Genomic DNA, 21768 nt, shown 5'->3' with positions numbered 1-21768 from the left:
ATAATTAATCAATCAAGAAAGAAGTATAGGTGAATATGTTTGTTGTGGGTATACTTGGCATAGCTTCCAAAAATCCATTATTGACTGTAATTTTGGAGCCAGTTGTGAAAGACCTGGGGAGGCTGGAAAAGTAATGGAAGGGAGAGTAGGCATAAGCAATCAAGGGACTGAAGGTAAATCCATTCACAGTTTATCTTACAAATGGCAACTCAGCCCCAGTGGAAAGAAACCTGGGAAGAGACATTTCAAATAATTCAAAGAGCTTCTGTCTTAATAAATTCACTGTAAATGAAGGATGGAAGTTCCTTTGCAGTTTCCCAGATTCTGTTTTTATGCCAAGACTCGCATTAAAGATAGCTTACCACAGTCTTTGTAATGTTTACTTCCTTGATCTTGCCTGGCTGTGTGGGGTTTGACATCAAAATACTAATAATAAACAATTTATAATTATATAATCATTCAATAAATTTCATTCCCAGTGCATTGTATTTTACTCGAATAGTGTCATAATTTGGACACTAAGAGTTTTAGTAAACTCTACATAGGTCAAGACACTGTATTTAAGGTTAATGGAACTATCACCAAATCTTGTTTTATAGGAGTTCTACAATAACTGAATCTTAGCAAAACAACAATAAAATCAGAACACAACTCCACAAACTACAGCTATCAGCAGCTTGTTAGTGACAGAATATTTGTTAACGTTTCTTAAGGAAGGCCTAAAACAAATTTGATATGAAATTGAGAGTCCCTGCTTTTAAAAAAAAATCCTTATTCAGCAGCCATAACCCTTCCTGGTATCTTAGAATCTTTTCTTTAATTAAATTTACAGAAATATTCTGGGAATCAAATAAAATATGAGTACATTGAAACTTGACCTGAGTTCTTATGATATGGTGGGAAAGGAAGTCTACATATAAAAATAAGTTACTATCACTGTGATACACTCCATATACTAGTCATTGATTGTACAATGACAAGCTGGATACAGTTATGATTTACAGTAGTCTGGGGGTGGAAAACCTGGTTCCCTCCATCAGCCAACAGCAAGGGATTACTGGAGTTGTTATCCACATATTGTACTGCACTCTGGATCACTGGTTCTTTGTATTAGCTTTCTTTATCCCTATGAGAAAGGTTTTTGAATTATTGCCTCCAATCCATTCCACATAATTGGTTCACAGCAACACACTTTATTTGCATAAAGATGAAAAGTCCAAAAAGATTAAAAGTGTATGAAATTCAAGACAAAGGGGAAATGGATGCTGTACTTACTCCTAATTCTTAGCAGCCACAGGTATGTGTTCCTGATGTTACCTCTATCATAACGATCATGAAACTTTAAATGGGAAGACATAACTTTTCTGTCCAGGATTATGCATAACATCCTCTTTGATATCAACAGTGCTGTATGTACACAAGGTTAGTGAACAAATACAGGGTTCTCTGTCCTTGAAGTAAAGGAGAAGAGTGATGCTCATGAGATAGATGCACCAGATACATACATTTTCCAGACATTGTGATTTTTAAGAATGAATGTACGGCTCATGTATGCATGTCAATAATTTATGGGAGTTCTCTGATGCCACTTATGAGAGGGGACATACAGTTAACCATCTCCTGGATTTTGGAAAAGGGCAGGCTATCAAGTTATGGTGAACTATAAGCAGAGCACTGGTCTGTGAATAGCTCACCATAACCTTGACTGCCCTTTTCCAAAATCCAGGAGATGGAGAACTGTACGTCCCCTGTCATAAGTGGCATCAGAGAATTCCCATAAATTATTCCCCCTTCAGCCCCCCACAAGGTAGTATGCTCAGCAAATGGCAGCAAGTAGCCATACCAGCTTATTAATCCACCAAGAACTGGCACACAGTCTCTGAACTTCCTGAATGTTTCCTCCCTTCATACGCTGTTCTTTTCCTGAGTCATTAGAATGGAAAAGAAGCAATTTTGGAAAGACAGTCCAGGAGGAATGACAGTGGCCAGGTTAAAGCATTTTGGACATGGAATATTGCCAGAGGCAATTAGCAAGCAGCATGAATCTTCCTTGCCTGCTGACAGACCATGTGCAAGTGACGCTACTTGTCTTGTGGGTTACAGACTTGCAGTTTAGCTGTCCAGTTTCAATGAAGTTTGCTTGATTGAAAGGGATTGGATTGGGCTATTACAAAAACTACATTTAAGAAAGTACTCTTAATCCCTATTTTATGAGGCACTCATGAGAGAGGCAGCTCATTTCTTGTGGGGAAGTAGCAGCATCAGCAGTTACTGAACAAAGACACATTTGCAACCTCCGGCTTGAACAAAGTCAAACTGAAAGCAGCAAATAAAGGTGTTTATGAACTCCTGAGAATCTATGTAAATAACTTAGACTTAGGTTGAAATAAAAACAAAATGAGCTATTGATTTTTATACCATTTTGCTTCTCCTTCTTCCTAGTCCATGACAATGTAGTTTGTTTTCATAGTCACCATGCACGGGTGACCTTGATTATATTTGATTCAGGCACATCCAGTTGTGAAAGAATGATAAAGTCTTATTAAGCTTAATTCACGAGATTTCTTTGAACCATTTCATAGATGTTGAACTAAACCTTGCTCTTAACATATTCATGAAGTACATTTCATCTGCCTCAATTAGTTGGACAAGTGGATATATTAAATCAGTAGTATTTGGACCTGTTAAATAAATATGGATTTTTAGGTGCAGGTATATTGTTAATTGAAGCAAAGCACCTAAATGTTTATGTCAAAGATGTATAGATAATTTCATCCAATGGGTGCTTACAGTGAAATCAATTAAAGTGAAATAACAACTAATAGAAGAGTTCTGAATCTGTCCGAATGTGGAATATACCAAAAAGTCTAATTGCACTAAGCAGTATTTGGGTATATGTGCATGTGTGACCACATAAGATATAAGTGCATCCATCTGAACTATCAGACTATATAATTGATATATAATTAATATATATCAAACTAATTAACTATCAGAAAAAAATATATAGATATGAAACAGAATTGACAATATAATATACACGTAATCTCAGAATTGATAATGATAATAATACTGAATAATTATGTTATAAATGAAACACCTCCATATATTTGACCATATTGTTTGAAAGCATTCTTCTTTGCTCTTTTGTTGGGGTGCAGAAAAACAAAAATCCTAATTCAAATGCTGATATCAATACATATCAACAATCAACACACAATCAGAAAATCAAGTGTGGTATAAAAAATGTTTTAGGAAGCTCCAGGCCTGGACTTGATTCTTGATATATTTGAGATATTAGTGATATAACCAAAGAAACATGTGCATCTTTAACAGCAATTAATCCAGAGTCATGTAAACTTTGCTGTTTATTTCAGTCCAAAATGTAGCAATAATAAGACAAGTCCAAACTGTTTGAATTAATATTCCCAGTCCTGAACTGCATCTCCAACAGCAAGGCAACTGCAGCCAATCTTTATTAAATATTCTTTGATGAAGGATTTTTTTGTATGAAACTCATTTTAAGATCATAGGAAATGAATTTCATGTCATTTAACGCAACCTGCCACTGGCTTTTTTATATATTTGCTAGATGCATACTCTGCCTTTCATCCAGAAGCAAAAGGGGCATACATATGGTTCTCTCCTCCAATATTTTGCTACAACAGCAACTCCATGAGAAAAGCTGAGTGGAGAGAGAGTGACTGGCCCAAAGTCATCAGTAAGCTTCTGTGGCTGAGGGTAGACTAGATACTGGGTCTCCCTGGTGCCAGTCAAATATCTTAACTGCTACATCACACTGGCTCTCTTGGCTTACCTGGACAGAACACTCAAGCTCATTATTCCAGAAAGCACATAAATGACCAATGTCAGATTTACCAACTTCTTTCAGTTTCTGATAAAAATGGCTTAAAAATGGCTTAGGACAGGCTTCAAATGATTCCTTCAAAATCTCCAGCCAGCTGTGCATCAATTTATTAGCAGCAGCCCTTGTCCTAGCTCTACTATCTCCACCCTAACCCCACCTGTGCTCCTTACTTGGGACTCTGTTTAACGATCTGTGAAATTGCTTAATGACTACAATTGGGAGTGCTGATATTGCGGTCATTGAGTAAAGCAGTCAAGTGCCATCTCACTTAAAGACAGCTTTGCTCAATGTCCAAGATTCCGGTCCCAATTGTGGCTGTTAATTGAGGACTACCTGTTCCTGCTTCCCCATCTCTTCAAACATCTTTTGTAATATTTCTGGAGTAATACCTTTTTATGTTGGTTGTTCCAATGATCCTCTCCTTCCCTCACCAAGCCTTGCCGCTTTTCTGGTGGTCATCATTTTTTTATTTATTATAATCCAAATGTAAAAATAAATCAATTATGAAGATGAAAATAAAAGGCAACCTTCTCTCCCCTACTCCCCTTCACCTTTTCTATATCCTAAAGGCTTTAGTCCAGTCAATCTTTCCATAGTTTTAATGACACAGTCAATGTCATGTTACACTTATCTCCTTGTTTTCTGAATTCCACCAATTGTCTTTTCCTTTTGATGTTAAACAGTCAACATTCCCACAAATATCTGGTCTATTTATTTAATTAATTCCAAATAGCAACAAAAGCCCTTTCACCAAAATATTAATATTTCAGATTTGTACAGTCCCTTTTATCTGTTTATAACTTTCTTAGTCAAAATCTTGTTAAGCTCTTTGCTATTGTTTTAAAGTCTTTTAAAAATATTATTTTTCTCTTTACTTCTCTTTACTTCCTTTCTGCAATTCAGAAGGAAGGTCATCAACAATCTATATGTATGTGTGTGTATCCTTTAAAAGACTTAACAGCAAGCACAATAGCTATACTAATGGAAGTGGATTTGTGATGCATCTCGCCACATCTGACTTGCCCAACAATATTGCAACATTTTTTGCTTATACATAACTTAGTCTTTTTTTAAAGTTGCCCTTATTTGCATACCTATTTCATGGAGTTTTCAGCTAGCCTCTTTTACTTTTCTTTTGCAATTGTTTTTCTTTCACAATAAATGACAAAAATGTTTATTTCTAATATACTAAAGTAAATTAATAGCTCAAGTCCATGCTGCATATTGCTGCAGTTGTACAATAGGAAGAAGGAAAAAAAATCAACTAACCAAATGCCCAAGTAAAAAATAAGGTACTAATTGGTTGTATTTAGGCTTATAGCCACATTGGGATTAAACTAGAAGGACAAAATAAATACCAAAATTTTCATCATTGAAGCTACAAGCATATTTTAGCTCATAATTTACAGTCAGATTTTTGGATCTTTTGATTTAATGCAAAGTACTTTACCATCATTGAATTATTTATTTCTACATCACTTATAAGACAAAATCTTTAGCATTCTAATTTTATAGGTGAAGAAAACAAACACATTAGAATCCGGTTAAGACAGACTTAATACCTTGGAAGAAAGCCTGGATTTTCAATCTCTGTCTTGAAATTATACATGTAACCTTTTAATTGCTTTTTTTATTATTGAATAGATGAAACTCTTCGTTTGTCTGTGAATCCTAAAGTCAACCTTTATTATTAAAATATCAGAATTAACTATCATAGGAAAAGTACTCTTATGATGTATAAACTTGAGGTGGGGTGGGGAGAAATTCTTTTATTTTTATTGCTTTTTGGGGCATGGAGAAGATTATGCAGCAAACAAAACACATCAACAACAAAGCAAAATTCATTTACTAAGCAGCCATGAAATTGGCTATCTCAGTGCTCATAAATCCAAAACCACTGGACTGATTTCCTTCAGACCTGACACGTGATAATGCGCACTGTGGTAAAGTTAATAACTCGCTTGAGAGGCAGCTAAGTTATGGCAGAAGAGTCAATTTCGTTTATTCATAGAAATGCTCTCTCTTAAGGTTAATTTCTGTGTTATGCCTATAACTCCGAATGTAATTAGCCTTCTTATTGATTAGCAATTTCCTGCCTTTGGTCCAGTATTCCTTCTTGGGATTTTCTGTCCCGGTGAGCCAAAGAGCTGTGTCCGTCAGAGCTTCCAAGACTAGATATTATGAAACTTCACAGTGATTTACATACAACCGCCCACTCTACCCTCAGGCTTTGGAAAGGTGAAAACTTTCAGGGCTTGAGGGAAGTGTTACTTTCACTTCGGGTGTAACAGTTCTCCTAATTGAAGAGTATGCACGAAGAAATGCATGTAAAGCACAAATGATTCAGTACACTAAAGAGTTGCAAATTCTACAATTTTCATACAAAAAAACCATATTGAGAGTCAGCTGGAGACTAGCTCTTGATTGTGTTAATCTCTTTTCTCTTAATTGTCTTTGGTCTGCTTCTCTCTTGAAAACAATCAGACTGGAATTCCTTCAAGATCATTTCAAATTCTGGTCCTAAGGTTTGTGAATGTGTGTCTGGCAGCAAGATGCTTGATTTTAGAATTGAGATTCATATGGACATGATTACAACAACAGTAATTATTTTTATTGTAGTTCGTATTTTCATATGTTCTAAGTGCTAGCCTTATATTCTTACATAAAACCCATTTTGGCATTGTTTTGGAATAATTAACCATCTTTCAAAAGCTGAGACAATGAGCTTTGGCTACCCCAACATTAATTTTCCAAGGGGCTGCAGGTGATCGTAGCAAAAATCTATGTTGTTGTTATTCAGTCGTTAAGCCATGTCCGACTCTTTGTGATCCCCAGACCATAGCATGCCAGGCCTTCCTGTCCTCCACTGTCTCTGGGAGTTTACTCAAATTCATGTTCACTGCATTGGTGATGCTATCTAACCATCTCATCCTCTGCCTTCCCCTTCCCCTTTTGCCTTCAGTCTTTCCTAGCATCAGGGTCTTTTCCAGTGAGTCCCCTCTTCGCATTAGGTGACCAAAGTATTTGAGCTTCAGCTTCAGTATCTGTCCTTACAATGAGCAGTCAGGGTTGATTTCCTGTAGGATTGACTGATTTGACCTCCTTGCAATCCAAGGGACTATATCTATATTCATAGGACCAAGTAAAAATGGATTAAAACCCCATGAGGTGTGCTTCTTTAGGCATTCATGTGGGGAAGAATTGGGCAATGTGTACCTTTCCCCTTATTTCTCTGGGGCCTCCTAATGTAGGCCAGTCCTCACAATGACATATCCTTGTTGCACTGAAGTCCCCATGTGATCATAGACTCAGACACACAGACCTCCAAATGTTAGAAAGCGGGCCAATGGCTACTACAGCTACCTAGCTGGAATCCTTCTGAAGTGAAGTAAATGTCTGAGAAGGGCTCTGAGTGAAATAGATATGGACAGAAATATCCAAAATATTTCTAAAAATTAAACAAGAATATGCGTATAAAAAGAATAGAACTTGAATCAACATACTGATTTTATGTGGAGATCTACAGATAATGGCTGGACTTAGCAATTTGAACAGGATTTTTCTTGTGGTAGCTTGCATATCCCATATTCTATAAGCCTCTTCAGATATTTAGAAAATGAGGCTGCACACTCAGCCGATCCCGTTTTCTTTGATCTCCATACATTCAGCTAGAGGGAGGAATGTAAACTGTGTGTGCATTTGCATGACTGTGAGTACAGTTATCTGTGTGACTGGAAACTTGTTTTATTAGGCTCCTAAATCTTGCAGAGAGCTGTATGCAAACTCAAGTCAGCATTAGTAGAACTCAACTTTAGATTTCAGGCTAGAAGAGTAATCCCATTTCCTACCCCCTTCAAGCCCTTCATGTGTTCAGATAAATGCCCAAGGAGAGTTAAATATGGCACAGTAATTAGGAAAGTATAGAATAATAGCAATCTTCTTTGACAAGGTTCTTTGCCATGTGGAGGAGCACTGCTTCATTTTCAGTTAAGAACTGTGCTGGAGCCTCAGTTACCAGGCAAAGTAGCATGAGTGATTACTCTGCTTTTTAAAGCCAAACTCCATGTTGTTTCATAGGGACACTTCAAATGGCTTCAGGAATCCCTTAAAATTTTGCATAGAAATCATCATCATCATCATCATCATCATCATCTCAAGAAAGTTAATTTCTAATTTCAAAGGATAAATAAAAACCACTAGCTATTTGTGCAGATCTTCAAAGTGGTACTTTCATCCAAAATGAAGTGGCACCCCACTTATTGAGTGGGAAACAGTCTCTTTGCTCAGTAACAGCAGTCACTGTTAGCAAAAGAGAATGACAAAAAAATAGATTCAGCTCTTTGATATGCCAGATTGATAGACCTGGCTACAACCTGTAATCTGTTTTGACTCATCCCCTGTTCTTTGTTCAGGAAATCTACTTTTAACATTAAAAACAAACCCCACCCCCAAAACTACCTTTCTTGCTAAGGAATGTTTTTCTCCCTTTCTCCTATTCTTTACTGATAAAGTAGCTGGGGTCCAGCCATCAGCACACCATTTTTATTCCCCTCCTCCCAGGCAGCCAACGTCTGAGGCTCAGTGCATGATATTTTCAATCTGTCTCCAGGGTTTCTAAAGAGAGGTGAAACAGGCTACTAGCTGCAGAAAGAGGGAGGAAAGAGTGACATTCTTCTTCAACTATAGTGAGATGCTCTGCTGACTACTCCTTCAGACATCAGTGAACCCATTGTCTTCAAAACGGGACCCCATTCTTTAGACTTAGTAGCAGGCCTCGTATCTTGCAATTTTATACTTTGAGCCTAAGATCCACATACTCACACCATTTCTGCAGCATGTTCAGAACTCCCAGGAATCCTTAAAGAGCACAGTTTGAATGATGCCTGCACATATTCTTCCCATCCTTGATCTTTTTGGCTTGACTGTAAGTGAAAGAAAATATACATTTCTGTCTCCCCACTCCCCATGATTTTACCTATCCCAAAGGCTATGACTGGGGCAACCATGGTGGCCTGATCACTGAATCCAGTATTTCTTCTCTTTCCCTTCTAAGGTATGTTACATAAGAAAGTACCAGGAGATTTTATTTATTTGCTTATTTATTTTGGTACATAGCACTGTGCTTTCAATATGACCAAATTCAAGAACAATGTATTGCGGGCAAAACTTTGAGATGTTTGAACTGGGAATAGGATCCATCCTGTTTCAAGTGAGTTAAAAAGTACTGCAGATTGCCCATTCTGCATTAGGTTCAGATTTGTTTGCTTTAGTTCATAATAAAATAAAATGCTTCATCTTGAGTTACAGCATGAGTAATGTTATCTGACCTGGTGTTACTATGTAATATGTAGCTTTACTGCTTCATGAGCATATGATGTTTTGAATATTACTGTGCTGTTGTCAAAAGAGACTGTAGACATAGAGTAATAGAGTAAATGATTGCACCCAAACTTTACTTATAAGTATGGGAGACACAAAATCACTTTTACAGCAAATGGCTTTGAACTTTTAAAATTTTCTGAATTAATACAGCCACTATTCTGTGGTTCAAACGGTAGAAATTGACAGAGAAGGCCTGGAGCAACCAGTGTTCAAAGTGCATTATAGTACTGTAATGCAAAGATATATGCCAGAGAACATTTTCCTAGAAACAGCTTAAAAAAAAAAAATTAAAACTAGCATTTAAAATAATCTGAGCCCATGGCAGGAGGATTGCTGGCTTGCTTCAATTTGCATAAAATCTTTCTTAAGGCAATGAGCTTGACATGATTGTTTTTTTTTTCCTTTTGTAAAGATGAATGAAATGAATAATCTGATGTGAATAAAACCAGGCTAGCCTAAGTCATCTTTTCTGAGGGCCCACAAAAGACAACACTGAATGATTGCATATGCTTTGTATGAACAGCCTGGCAGATGAACATAACTAAAAGGCTTGCAAATGAGATGATCAATGAGGCTGCAAATATTGCAGACTGACAATGAGGCTTTGTTTGCATGCACATTTTGCTTTTTGTCTTGGCAAAAATGCTGGTCATCCATTCTGAGAGCCTGTGTCAGAGCTTCAAGGGATGTGAGTTGCAAAGTAACAACTGTGCTAAAATTATAGTCATAGCAAATGGGTTGTGAAATAAAGGCATTTTATAATAAGGCCATCCAGATGGGATTCATTCGGTGGCATTTTTGTTTCTACTGCACTGAGTTCACATTGCTTAAACTAGAGTATTATTAGCATCATTTTTATCTGATACCAGACCAATGTATCCACTGCTTCCTACTTTATTGCCAGCACTACCAAGTCAGTGAGCTTTACTACATTTTGAGCTCTAATGCATTTAAACAATAGGTGAAAGAAGAGAAGGAGATGAAATTGTGACATCTACTGGATGAGGCAAATGGGCCATTACACAGTTCATGGCAGCCTTTCAGATGTATTGGGACTATGATCCCCAGTGTCCCAGACATAATTCTAATCCCAAAACATATGTAGGATATTAGATTGTAGAAAGCTAGTCTTCAGTAAAGCAATCCACAACTCCCAAAACATATGGAGGATATTAGATTGTAGAAAGCTAGTCTTCAGTAAAGCAATCCACAACTTCATCTCTAGATGCTAGGCTTCTTATAAAATTCTAGTTTAAATTTAAATAGTATAGATTTTTTTAAACAATTTCATTTCCTGGAGTAATTGCATTTGATTCAGTATCTCACTTTTGTCTATTTGTGTTTATAATCCTTGATGTCATTTTTTCAATGTTATCTTCTTCTAGCTATTGTCTTAATTAACCCATTAGTGAGGCCAACAAGGAAGGAAGCTCTGGCGTGGGCTGATCCATGAAGTCATGAAGAGTGGGAAGTGACTGAACGAATAAACAACAATGAGGCCAACAAATCACACTGTTAGTACTCTTATTGATTCCTAATTCTAAAAGCATATATGACTTATCTGAAACTTTTGATACACAGAGAAACCCGAATTGCTTTTCCTATTATATTCACTACTCATGACCAGTCTGAAGCTCCACGTGGCATATATATTTAAATCATGTGTTCTAAACTATAAATTGAAGATCAAAGATTATTTTTGTGTTCCATACAGCAATGCATCTGCTGCTAAAGACTTTCTGATGGAAATGGTGTATGAATTTTCATGTAAAAAAGGAAGCCTAAGATTTCAGTGAAAAAACGTTTCCACCTATCAAAATCCGTCTTATCTAACAATATCTGTAGTTAGTAAGAATATGAAATGACCTGCTAGATCAGCCCTAAAGCCCATCTACTACCGAAAACTGTTTCCAGCCAGATGGCATTAAGAAGCCCACAAACAGAGTGACTCCCATTCCTGTTTCTCACCCCGCTTCTGGTTGAGGAAGTAGCTACAGTCATTCTGACCAGTACCATTAAGAGCTTTGCACTCCATGAAAAGATTTAATTATCTTTCATAGCTGTCCAAGTTGGTTGGCGTCACAACATCTTGTGGTAATAAATGCCACTATTTAAAAATGTGCTTTGTAAATGAACACTTCCTTTTATCCATCCAGAACCTCCCACCATTCAGTTTGTTGGATGACTTCAGCATCCAGATTTTTTCAGAGATGGAAAAAAATAAGCTTGCTTCTAAGATTGAACACGATCTGTTTTTAGGATAAAATACATTTCCCCCCATAATGTACGGTTATTAAGATAACTGGGGTAAATAGAATGATATCCTTCCCCGAGAGGTGAGACAGGCCACCTCTCTCCTGGACTTTTGAAAGAGATTAAAGACCTGGCTTTGTCAGCAGGCTTGGAAGGGAAGGGGGAATAGCCGTACTTGGGGATGGCTAGCACCCTAGAGTGACTCTGGATGGACCTACTACACTCACGGGCTGATAAAGAACTCTCTCCCATCTTGATTCCATTCCATTCCATTCTTATTTTTATTGTATTTATTGTATTTATAATTGTTTTGGTTTTTAACTTTATTTTATTGTAAACCGTCCAGAGTCCCTCCTTGGGAGAGAGATGGGCAGTGATAAAATTTGATAGATAGATAGATAGATAAATAAAATCTTTACCCCTTCCAGTTATTTGCAAATATCAATAAATGGAACATAAAATTGTTTCATATAGGATTGCATTGGGGGGGGGAGTAAGTATGTGTTTTCATAATAGGATAATGTTACATTCAAATGAATCAAAAGATTTCAGAAGGGATTAGACTCTAGGAATTCTGGTTGGGTTGTAGGAATCTGGTAAGAGCACAGGAGCTTTTACAACATAAAACTGGCAAGATTACAATGGAAGTAGAACCCAAAGAAAAGAAAAAGAATAGTTATCTCTTTTAGTTGACAAGCAGTAAATATGAAGGCAGAGAAAAGAACTAAGATCAAGATTGTATATATTGAAAAGACACAAGTGAGCAAGGGCCCAGATCATAGGTCAAGAGAAGGGCACTTGAGTTTCCACCTTTAAGGGAAGGGTGTGTTTAGCACTTATTCTATGTGCATATCTTGCTATGATTCATTCACCCTGGAAGTATAGGATCCTGCAGTTCTCACTGAGTGTAATTACTTCAATTCTTTTTAAAAAATTATTTAATGATAATATAGCACCAACAGCGAAGGAAATAATACATCAGAGATTGCATTATTATCCTTTCTTTTCTAAAGCATTCAGATGCATTTCAATTTAAAAATAAATGGAGAATCACTAATAAAACACTGTTTTGATAAGTCTAGCATGTAGATGCTCCCTTAAAGAAAGTGAACAAAGTGTAGCAACTCCACAACTAAGGAAGAGGAAACCAAAAACAGAATAATAGGTAAAGGATAATGAAATTTAGTGCGCTCACAAAAGACACAGAAGTTATGCTTAAATGGAGAATATGTGTATTTCTGGCTTCCATTCTCTCTACTTTCTAATGTTATTCTTTAGGGGCAGATATCAAAAGCTTTGAATCAGAAAAATCTATTTTATAAATCTTTGGAATGGGACTGAATTGATGTTTATGAGCTCTAGATAAAATTCACACATCGAATTTGATTTAGAAAATCCATACACACAGTTCACCTAATTAACCATCATAGGGATAATTATTACAGAAAATTGAAGTATTTAATTTCAATAAATACAAATCTAAGCAATATTACATTGTAAATTATGGCAGATTCAATTTAAAAAAATCAAGTAGACTTGTGAGCTGACTTTGCTCAAACTGAACTGTGAAGGATATTTGGTGAAATCTATGCTATCTGAATAGCTGTTACTATTTTGAAAGGTATCAAAATAATTCCAATAATATTTTGCTAGGCTGATGCCCCCATTTACATGGAAAAACAACTCTTTTAAAAATATTGAATTACTCCATCCCAATGGAAGGCAGTCTTAATGTGATAGAAAATAAAAGTCAGGGGCTGGAATGAAAGTGTAATGTCTAGATTCCCTATGCAGAATCCTCTCATGCCAATGTGCTTACAGATACCAATCTTGCTACTGTCAGAGTTATTGCCCCACCTTATCTGATTTATTTCTTGAAATATTATACATTAATATTTATATATTTATTTTGTTGGATACATACCACACCTCTCTACTCTGGCAAGCATACAAGGTGGCTAACACATTTAGAAATGAAAGAGAGGGTGTCAAATTGAAAACTCAGAGTGAAATCAACAATAATTAAAATCAAATAACCAAAGTCTGATGAAGGAGATATGGAAGCCAAAAGAAACTCCAAGGGAGTGTGTTCCATAGCCTGGGAACCACCCAGGAGATGCTTCTCTCCAAGGCTTCAGGAAAATGCACCTTTGAGATGATGACATATTTCAAAAACAAACAAACAAACAAAAAAAACCACGGTGTTTTAGAAATGGGATGGCAAGATTTAGTGTCTATTTTTCACCCTTGGTGCAGCCCTAAACTTGATGATAGCCCCACCTCCCAGCAGTCTCAGTCATGGGTTGATTGCAGGAACTCCATTCTGTGACACCCCCCACTCCCCGCAAGAAACTGCTGTCTGGAGAACAAAAGAGGTGATTTCCCAGATTCTCCTTACCTCCAGAAAATTCTTCAGGCTGCAGGAGCCCAGCCTGTGCTCAGAAAATGCGTGCCATCGGTGCTGCTTCAAAAATCAGGACTGATCAGTCTGCCAAATCCCACTGGAAGGACTCCATGCATCCAGTCTTAACAATCAGACAGATACATAATGGGAAAAGTGGTCCCTTAGTCAGGATCTTTTATGTTTATTTAAATATAAGCAAACAAGACATTAGGAACTTCAAAGTGAAGTGCCAATCCTAAGCATAATAATTTATATCCAATATGTTGGTAGGTCCCATAAACACCTCAGATGTATTCTTAAAAAATAACATGGTATATGGCTGCAGCCCAGTGGTTTGTATGATGAACAACAAAAAACAGAAACAAAAACAAGAACAAGAACAAGAACAAAGACAAAGATAAGCTGATGTGATAGAGAGCATCAGGAAGGGGGTTAAAAGGGTTGATAGGGGACACCCTTGCCACTTTCTCTTCTGATATATGTGAAAGTGCCCATGACAGGTTCTCAAAATTTGAAATGCACCCCTCACTCCTCCAAAGGTTGGGGACACTTGGTGTAATGAAGACCCACAGGAAATCCATTGAAAGATACTAAAACAAAGGAAACTCGAAAGCTCTTCTCATACAACTCAGGCAGAATAAATACATAGTGAGCAGATGAACTGAGCTCTGATCAATGGATCCAACCCCTCACCTCCAGGTGTACATTTGAATATCATATAACACTTATGTGCATACAAGTTCTACATGCATGTGTCTCTCCACATTACTGAAAATTGGAAGCTAGTCAAGCCATATCAGCATAGGGTTAGACTACAGCGAGGTGCATGATTGTATCAGTCAGCCAATGCAGACTTCAAGCAAAGTCTGTCCTTTGTGTTCTCTCTCTCTCTCTCTCTCTTTCTCTCCTGCCCTCCCTCCGTCTCATGTGTGTTGAGTCACTTCCTTATTTTTGGTCTTAGCCTCTCATTATGCAAATGTTGCTGGGGGTTGAAGAGCTGTCCAAACTCAATACACCCTGGTAAATTCACCACCAGATATGATATTTCATTTATTACAAATGGATTCCGGAATGGGTGGGCAGAAGCATGGCTGGAACAACCTGCTTCTCTCAAACTTTCAAATGAGAAAATAGTTAGATCTCTTTACAAATTGCCTCTTCCCCAGTCCCTATCTGAGGCTGAATCTCAAAATACCCTAGCAAACATAAAACATATAAGATAGAAAAGACAAAAGATGAAAGGTAAAGAAGATACATATGTTTTTTTAAAGAATTGAGAAAAACATTACAGAATGTGCTTCTCACTTTCACCGAGCAAATATTGTTTGCTTCATTAATATTTTAGAAACTGAAAAGCTGGCTTTGACCTGTTGTTATACATTTGCACAGTCCTTCCCTTTGGAAAGATTATATTTATTTCTTGAAAATCAAAAACAGGAAAAATGACTTATAAGGCATCCAAAATCTCTCCTCTTGCTCTTCAATATTGGTTCATTTAGACTACAAATGGCTTATGTGACTGCACAATGAAGATGTTTTGCTTCCCTCATCTTATAAAGTTTCCAAACTTGAATGATGTTGGAGTAGAAAAATAGCACTGTCATTAATATTTCACATTTATTGCTATAGAAGTAAACCCCAAACGGTTACTTCGTAAGTGAAAAGAAGCAGAATGCAAACACACACATACACACATACACACATAACATGAGCACACACACAGACATAACTTGATATTTCTGCTTTCTTCTTTGGGGCCTGCAGAGAGAGAAAGAAGAGGGAAATACACATACTCTCTCTCAATTCTCAAGCTGTTCTTTCAGAAATGAAAGAAATTGAATCTGTGTGAATATTTAAGGACATGTGTGAGATTGAAGAACAGTGTTTAAGATAAACCATATGGACTATTCCACATCTTATGACCACTCTGCTTCTGAGACCATGGCAGTTTCTCAAGTTCTTGTCTATTATGTTGTTCTTCTGTAACAAACTAATAGTGATGGCCTCGAATAGGATGGTATAGTAGAACAGGGCTTGTAATGGTTTACTCTGTTCTAGCACTCTGTACTACCAAATGCTCTTCCCTGCTATTTGAAAGTATCCATTGATATCTGTTCATTTGGAAAATGGAACATAATGTATTTCTTGAACTTTTAGCCCCTAGGAGGGATATAAAAGAAAGCCATCATAAAAGTAACCCATTATGGATTTCTATGAGAGTGAATTGGCATAACTTACACAAATGAATTTAACCGCAGCTTGGGCCAATCTTTATATTAGTCCACCTTTTCAAGATACCAATTTGACAATTGGAATTGGCCTGGAGAATGCTTTAGATATATTGAGCAAGCTTTCCTATTGTTGCTAATCTTGTATATGAGCTATTGAATCTACGGAGGCCTGAAAGACTGCCATACACTAGTATTCTGTCTGAAGAAAATAGTGCAACCCAGTTGGTTGTATTAGAGCTGAGGAAAAAAAAAAGAGTTAAGGATTGGTGCAAACTGGTAGGAGTTTCCTAGGAAAAGTAAAGAAGTTATAACCTAGTTCCAAAGGACTGGAGCAGAAGTTACCTTGGTGTCATGGCTGGGAAAAAGAAGAAAAGCAGGAAAAGTTACCTAAAGGTAGGAAGCCTGAAGAGATAGGGGAATAAGGAACAAAATCAGGAAGCTTATTCTCTCTTTGAAATAAAAGGAAAAAAATAAATGGCACTGTGATGGAGAGCAATCAACAGACATATAGATTTAAATCCTATCTTTTTGTTGTTTGTTTGTCCAGTCACTTCCGACTCTTCATGACTTCATGGACCAGCCCATACAAGAGCTTCCTGTTGGTCGATGCCACCCCAAGCTCCCCCAAGGTTGAGTCCATCACCCCTAGAATATCATCCATCCATCTTGCCCTTGGTCGGCCCCTCTTCCTTTTGCCTTCCACTCTCCCTAGCATCAGCACCTTCTCCAGGGTATCCTGTTTTCTCATTATGTGGCCAAAGTACTTCAGTTTTCCCTTTAATATCATTCCCTCATCCTATCTATGGATCTATGGATCTATAAATAGGCCTACTTTAGCACATCAGCTCAACACACAACTTTCTTCCTCATCATACTACAATCAGACAGCATCTAGTTCATATGTATGTTTTTTTGTTTACTTATTTATTTATTTTTAAGATGTATAAGGCCGCCCAACTCAACCAGTGTGGCTCTGGGCAATGTACAACAGCCATCTCCTTACCAACCCGATAACCAAACCTCAACTGTAATGCAACAATCACAAAAAAGAACAATACCTTTTCAATCAGCCAATCCATCACACCAGTGTCAACACCACCAATCATGCAGGACACAACCAACACAGAGATAAAACCACCATCTTAACCAGCCAAATAAATAATCTACTATCAAACAAGACATCAATCACTTGCAAAACAGCCATCTGTCCACAGGACCACCCCATCCAAGCATGCAGAAAGCAGGCAATACAAAAGGATATATAATTTCTGCCACCTAAAAAAACCTTACTTCATCAGAACATCTACACTGATGTTAGCTAGTAGGGTAATGAAATGTTGACAACTCAACAACCAATGCAGCATGCCAACTCTGAGCAACACATACCCACTCTCATCACAGCCATTGAAATAACTTACTTTCTGTCATAGCATTTGATTTTCTTATCAAGATGCATTGTCATGAAAGGCCCAATATCTCAGCTTAAGCCAATGCAACTATTTTAAATTATAGCACCTGGTTTTATTAGGGAAGAAATGAAACATAATTTTATAGCTGTTAATAATTCTTGTAAAGTTTGGCATTCTTCAAAAAGTTCACAAAGTCTCTAACCATAATAAATAATGCAACAGAGCAATTTATTTATTTTATTTACTGTTATTTCTGTTTGCAGATTTTTCTCAAGAAGCACAATTTTCTCCACATTCATTTCATTATTATTTCAAACAACTGTTTGTGTTTGTTTGTATATAGACACAGTAATGTGTGCCCTATTCGTTATTCAACAGCAGCAGTTTATTGGGAATGTTTGAAATTCCCAATTCAAGCTGTTTGTGTTTTGTTGATTGAATAAACAGACTCTGTCATATCATTCCTTTCATCTCCCAAATGGAACTGCAGTGTTTGCTAAGCAGTACAGTGCTTAGTTCTGTTTCTGGGGAAAACTCGACAAAACTTTATTATCTACCTCCCTTCATATTTGGGTTTTAAATAAATAAAATAATGCTAAATTAGTGGAAAAAATGCCCTTTGTTTTTTCCACACCCATGCACACACAAAAAAAGCCTTAGAAAAAGCCTTAGATGTTGGAATAGTGACAACATAGTATAATGCTGCTATACCATGTCATGGCTTAGTGTTTGCAATAAGGTTTAATTTTATGAGTGTAGCTTGCCTGTGGGGGGCTTGTGAACTAACCCTTCTTGGCATTTAGTGAGAGATGTAAGGGTTTACGAAAAAAGTTGGTCTGAGGAAGCAATTTCAGAGAGTTTTGGGGAAATGCTGTGACCCCACAGGCCCATTTTACATTATGGAAATATCAATTTGTCCAGCACGATGGTAAGAGATAGAGGCTTGGCTTTGCTTTGCTTTATGGCACACTGTGGGAAAAGGAGCCACTACCTGTGTGGAGAAGGACTGAGACAAACAGGGTGGACTCCTGGTTCCTGGCCTGTTTAATTTGCTTCACAATAATAAGCTGATCCTCCAAGGAGGTAAGAATGAGCTGGCTAAGCATGAACTGTTTTGCCTCAGAAATACAGGAGCTGCAAGACACATTCCTATGAGTATAGCAATGTCCCTCCTTGAGCTACTCTCTGGGTTATTGTTGGAAGTTTCTTCAACCTATCTTCCCTGGGGTGAGTTTGGAGGAAGCTTGGGAGTTCACGGCAACTACAACAGCCATGGGCATATCTTAGGTCATCACTGACCTGATTCAGGAGGATGGCCATATATTTCCTCTTGGAGAGATGCAATATGATCCAGGGGTGGGGGCCATTAATGTATGTCTTTTAACATGGTCAGATCATTCTCTGATTGCTATGGACCTGACTGGTGCCACCTATTTCCATAGAGAGATATGACCTATTTGATCAGTCTACCCCAGGTATTTAATGAATCTATTTGGCTTCCAGGGGTGCTTGTCAGATTTTCTAAAACTTTGGTGGGTAGTTCTGCTAAGACCTTGATTGCCTGCTGGAACATGGAGGCAGCTTTGGCCTTGGACAGGGTTGTCCACCTCTTTGCTCATTGAACCAGGGGAGTCCTTTGGTTTAGGGACAAGGTGACAAAGGAGATGCCTAGAGTGATGCTGGTGAAAGATAAAGAATGAGTCTGACTGAACATGGGTAAGAACTCAGAACTGAACTTAAACTGTGGCAGTAAGAATGGCAAAATAGCATTTCTCTGCTCTTTCTGCATCCTCAGGTGCCTCCCCAATGCTCAGTGTTAAGAATTGTAGTGCATCTTGAGGATAAAATCTCTTGGATTCACTCAGATACTAACTTGGACATCAGAGATACAACTGGACATCCAGTTGATGGAGGCACTGTTATCTGAGATGAGTTTCAGCTTTTTAGTTCTGAGAAAGTGAACACTCTTTGAACAGCTCTGCCACCTGTGGATACTTTGCTCCTCCTGGTTGCTCAAATCTCCTGGGAGATGACAGGTGATTAGGTCAGAGTGGTGGTAAACACATTATTGGGAGAACGTCAGTTCTGCCATCTTTGAAAGAAATGATGGCATGTCCCCTACCCAAGAAGCCATTGTTCAATAAAGTATTTTGATCAGTTATAAATCTGTCTCCAACCTCCCCTTTTTGGACAGAAGGTTGTGGACCTGCAGTTACAGAGGCCCCAGAAGGAAACAGATCATTTGGACCCCTGTCAGTCTGGTTTCAGGCTAGGGTATGGCACTGAGACTACATTGATAACTTTTGTGGATGAACTGTAGTGAGATTGGGATAGGGAGAGTGTGGTCTTCCTGGTCCTACTTAATATCTCAGCTGCCTTTAACATCATCAGTCATGATATTCTTCTGGATCATCTCTAGAGGTTGGAGTGAGAGGCACTGTTTTCCAATGGTTTTCCTTCTTCCTCCAGGGTTGGTTTAGGTCCATGGAGGTGAGAGGAGAGAGGTTGAGTCTTAAACTCTTCATTGTGGGGAGCCACAGGGTTACCCCTCCAATCTAGCATCCACATAAAATCATGGAGAAAGTTCATCTGGCAGCATACAGTCTGGTATCAACTGTTATATATCTGATATAGCCTGTTATATATCTTGACGCAGACTGAACAGGAGATGCAGTTGAGGCGTTATCTCAGTGCTTGGAAGCTATGAGGGTCTGGATGGAGAAGAGCAGACTCAGCCTCTATCCCAGCAAAATGGAGTGACTGTGACTGTTGAGAAAAAAACTGAGATCTGTTATATTTCATATTCAGTTCTGAATGGGGTTTCTTTCCACTGATCTGAACTAGTTTGCCACTTGGCAGTCCTCCTGGGCTCACAGCTCCTATGGCCAGGAGGATCTTTGTACAACTCCATCTAGTGTATCATTTGCATCCATTTATAGACTAGGAGGCCTTGCTCACATTTATGCATGCCTTGCTCACTTCTTGACTGGACTACTATAGTTCAGTCTTCATGAACGTTTCATCCTGGAAGATCATCCATAAGTTGCAGTAAGTCCAAAACACAGTTGCTTGAGTAGTTAAGGTTCACCTGGATAACACTACAGTACTCCTATGAGAGTTGGCTACTAGTTTGTGTCTGGATTTAATTCAAGGTTATCTTTGGGGCTGCTTTCTCCTATTAGTCTCTGTCCATCCAATAACATCTAGGAAGAAGGCACACTTCAAGTTCCATCTTTGAAGGTATGTTATTATGGAGGACCATAAGGATGAGCCTTTTCTGTTGCTTACCCTCTCCATTAGCCACATAGAAGTCAGATCAACACACACCATGTTGGCATTCAGAAAAGATGTGTCTAGTGCAGATGTGAAGTTAATATTACTACTATTTTTGTATTACATCATTATCATTTATTGTATTAATCTTTCTTGTTTTAGGATGATAATATCAATGACTGATATGCATGTTAAGTCTAAATGAATAAGTATATTTTGGATTAATGGGTTTCACCTTTCAGAAGATGGGCAAGGACATCTAAGATAGTTGATGCACCAGAGTTGAACCACTCACCTGGCTCTCTTATAGCATTTGGGCATAATATTAGATCCATAATTATGGGAGGCAGGTAGAGATGACTTGTGGCCTATACTGTATACAGGAACCCTTGCCAAGGGGCCAAGATGGAAGGTCCATCTGATCTTGGAGGAAGCAAGAGCTGGTCTCTCCTACCCATGAATGGCACTTCTGGTAAGTGATCAGCTCAGGATATTAAATGTAAGCTGTCATCCAGAGATATTTTTCCCTCCAACTAGGGGACTGAGGAGTGGATATGCAGTTAACAGGAAGGCTGGCCATGAATGGAATTTGGATCTGGACCATATGCAGCACCAAAACTTTATGTTACTCGTACCCAATTCAAGTGCAACTGATATTTTCCCCACTTTCTGAAGTAAGTTGCCACATATTTTTTATTATTATTATTATTATCTTACCCAATATGTTACATTCAGTGCTAGAGAGACAAAGGAAAATTTATAAAATCAGAGAAGAGCATGGAGGAAAAAGGAATAACTAGAGTCTTCTGGATTCAGACAGCACCTTTCCTCAGAAGCAGTAACATTGCCAGGGTATATTATACAAAATATAAAAAATATCTAGCTCCTGCAGACATTTCACTAATGAACTGATGATGTTTCCTAACCTGGTAATGAACATCTGCAGAA

This window comes from Candoia aspera, chromosome 6 (assembly GCF_035149785.1).
Source record: "Candoia aspera isolate rCanAsp1 chromosome 6, rCanAsp1.hap2, whole genome shotgun sequence".
In the NCBI taxonomy this organism is placed as follows: Eukaryota; Metazoa; Chordata; class Lepidosauria; order Squamata; family Boidae; genus Candoia; species Candoia aspera.
The sequence above is the reverse complement of the archived record's forward strand: the minus strand, read 5'-3'. Positions refer to the sequence as shown.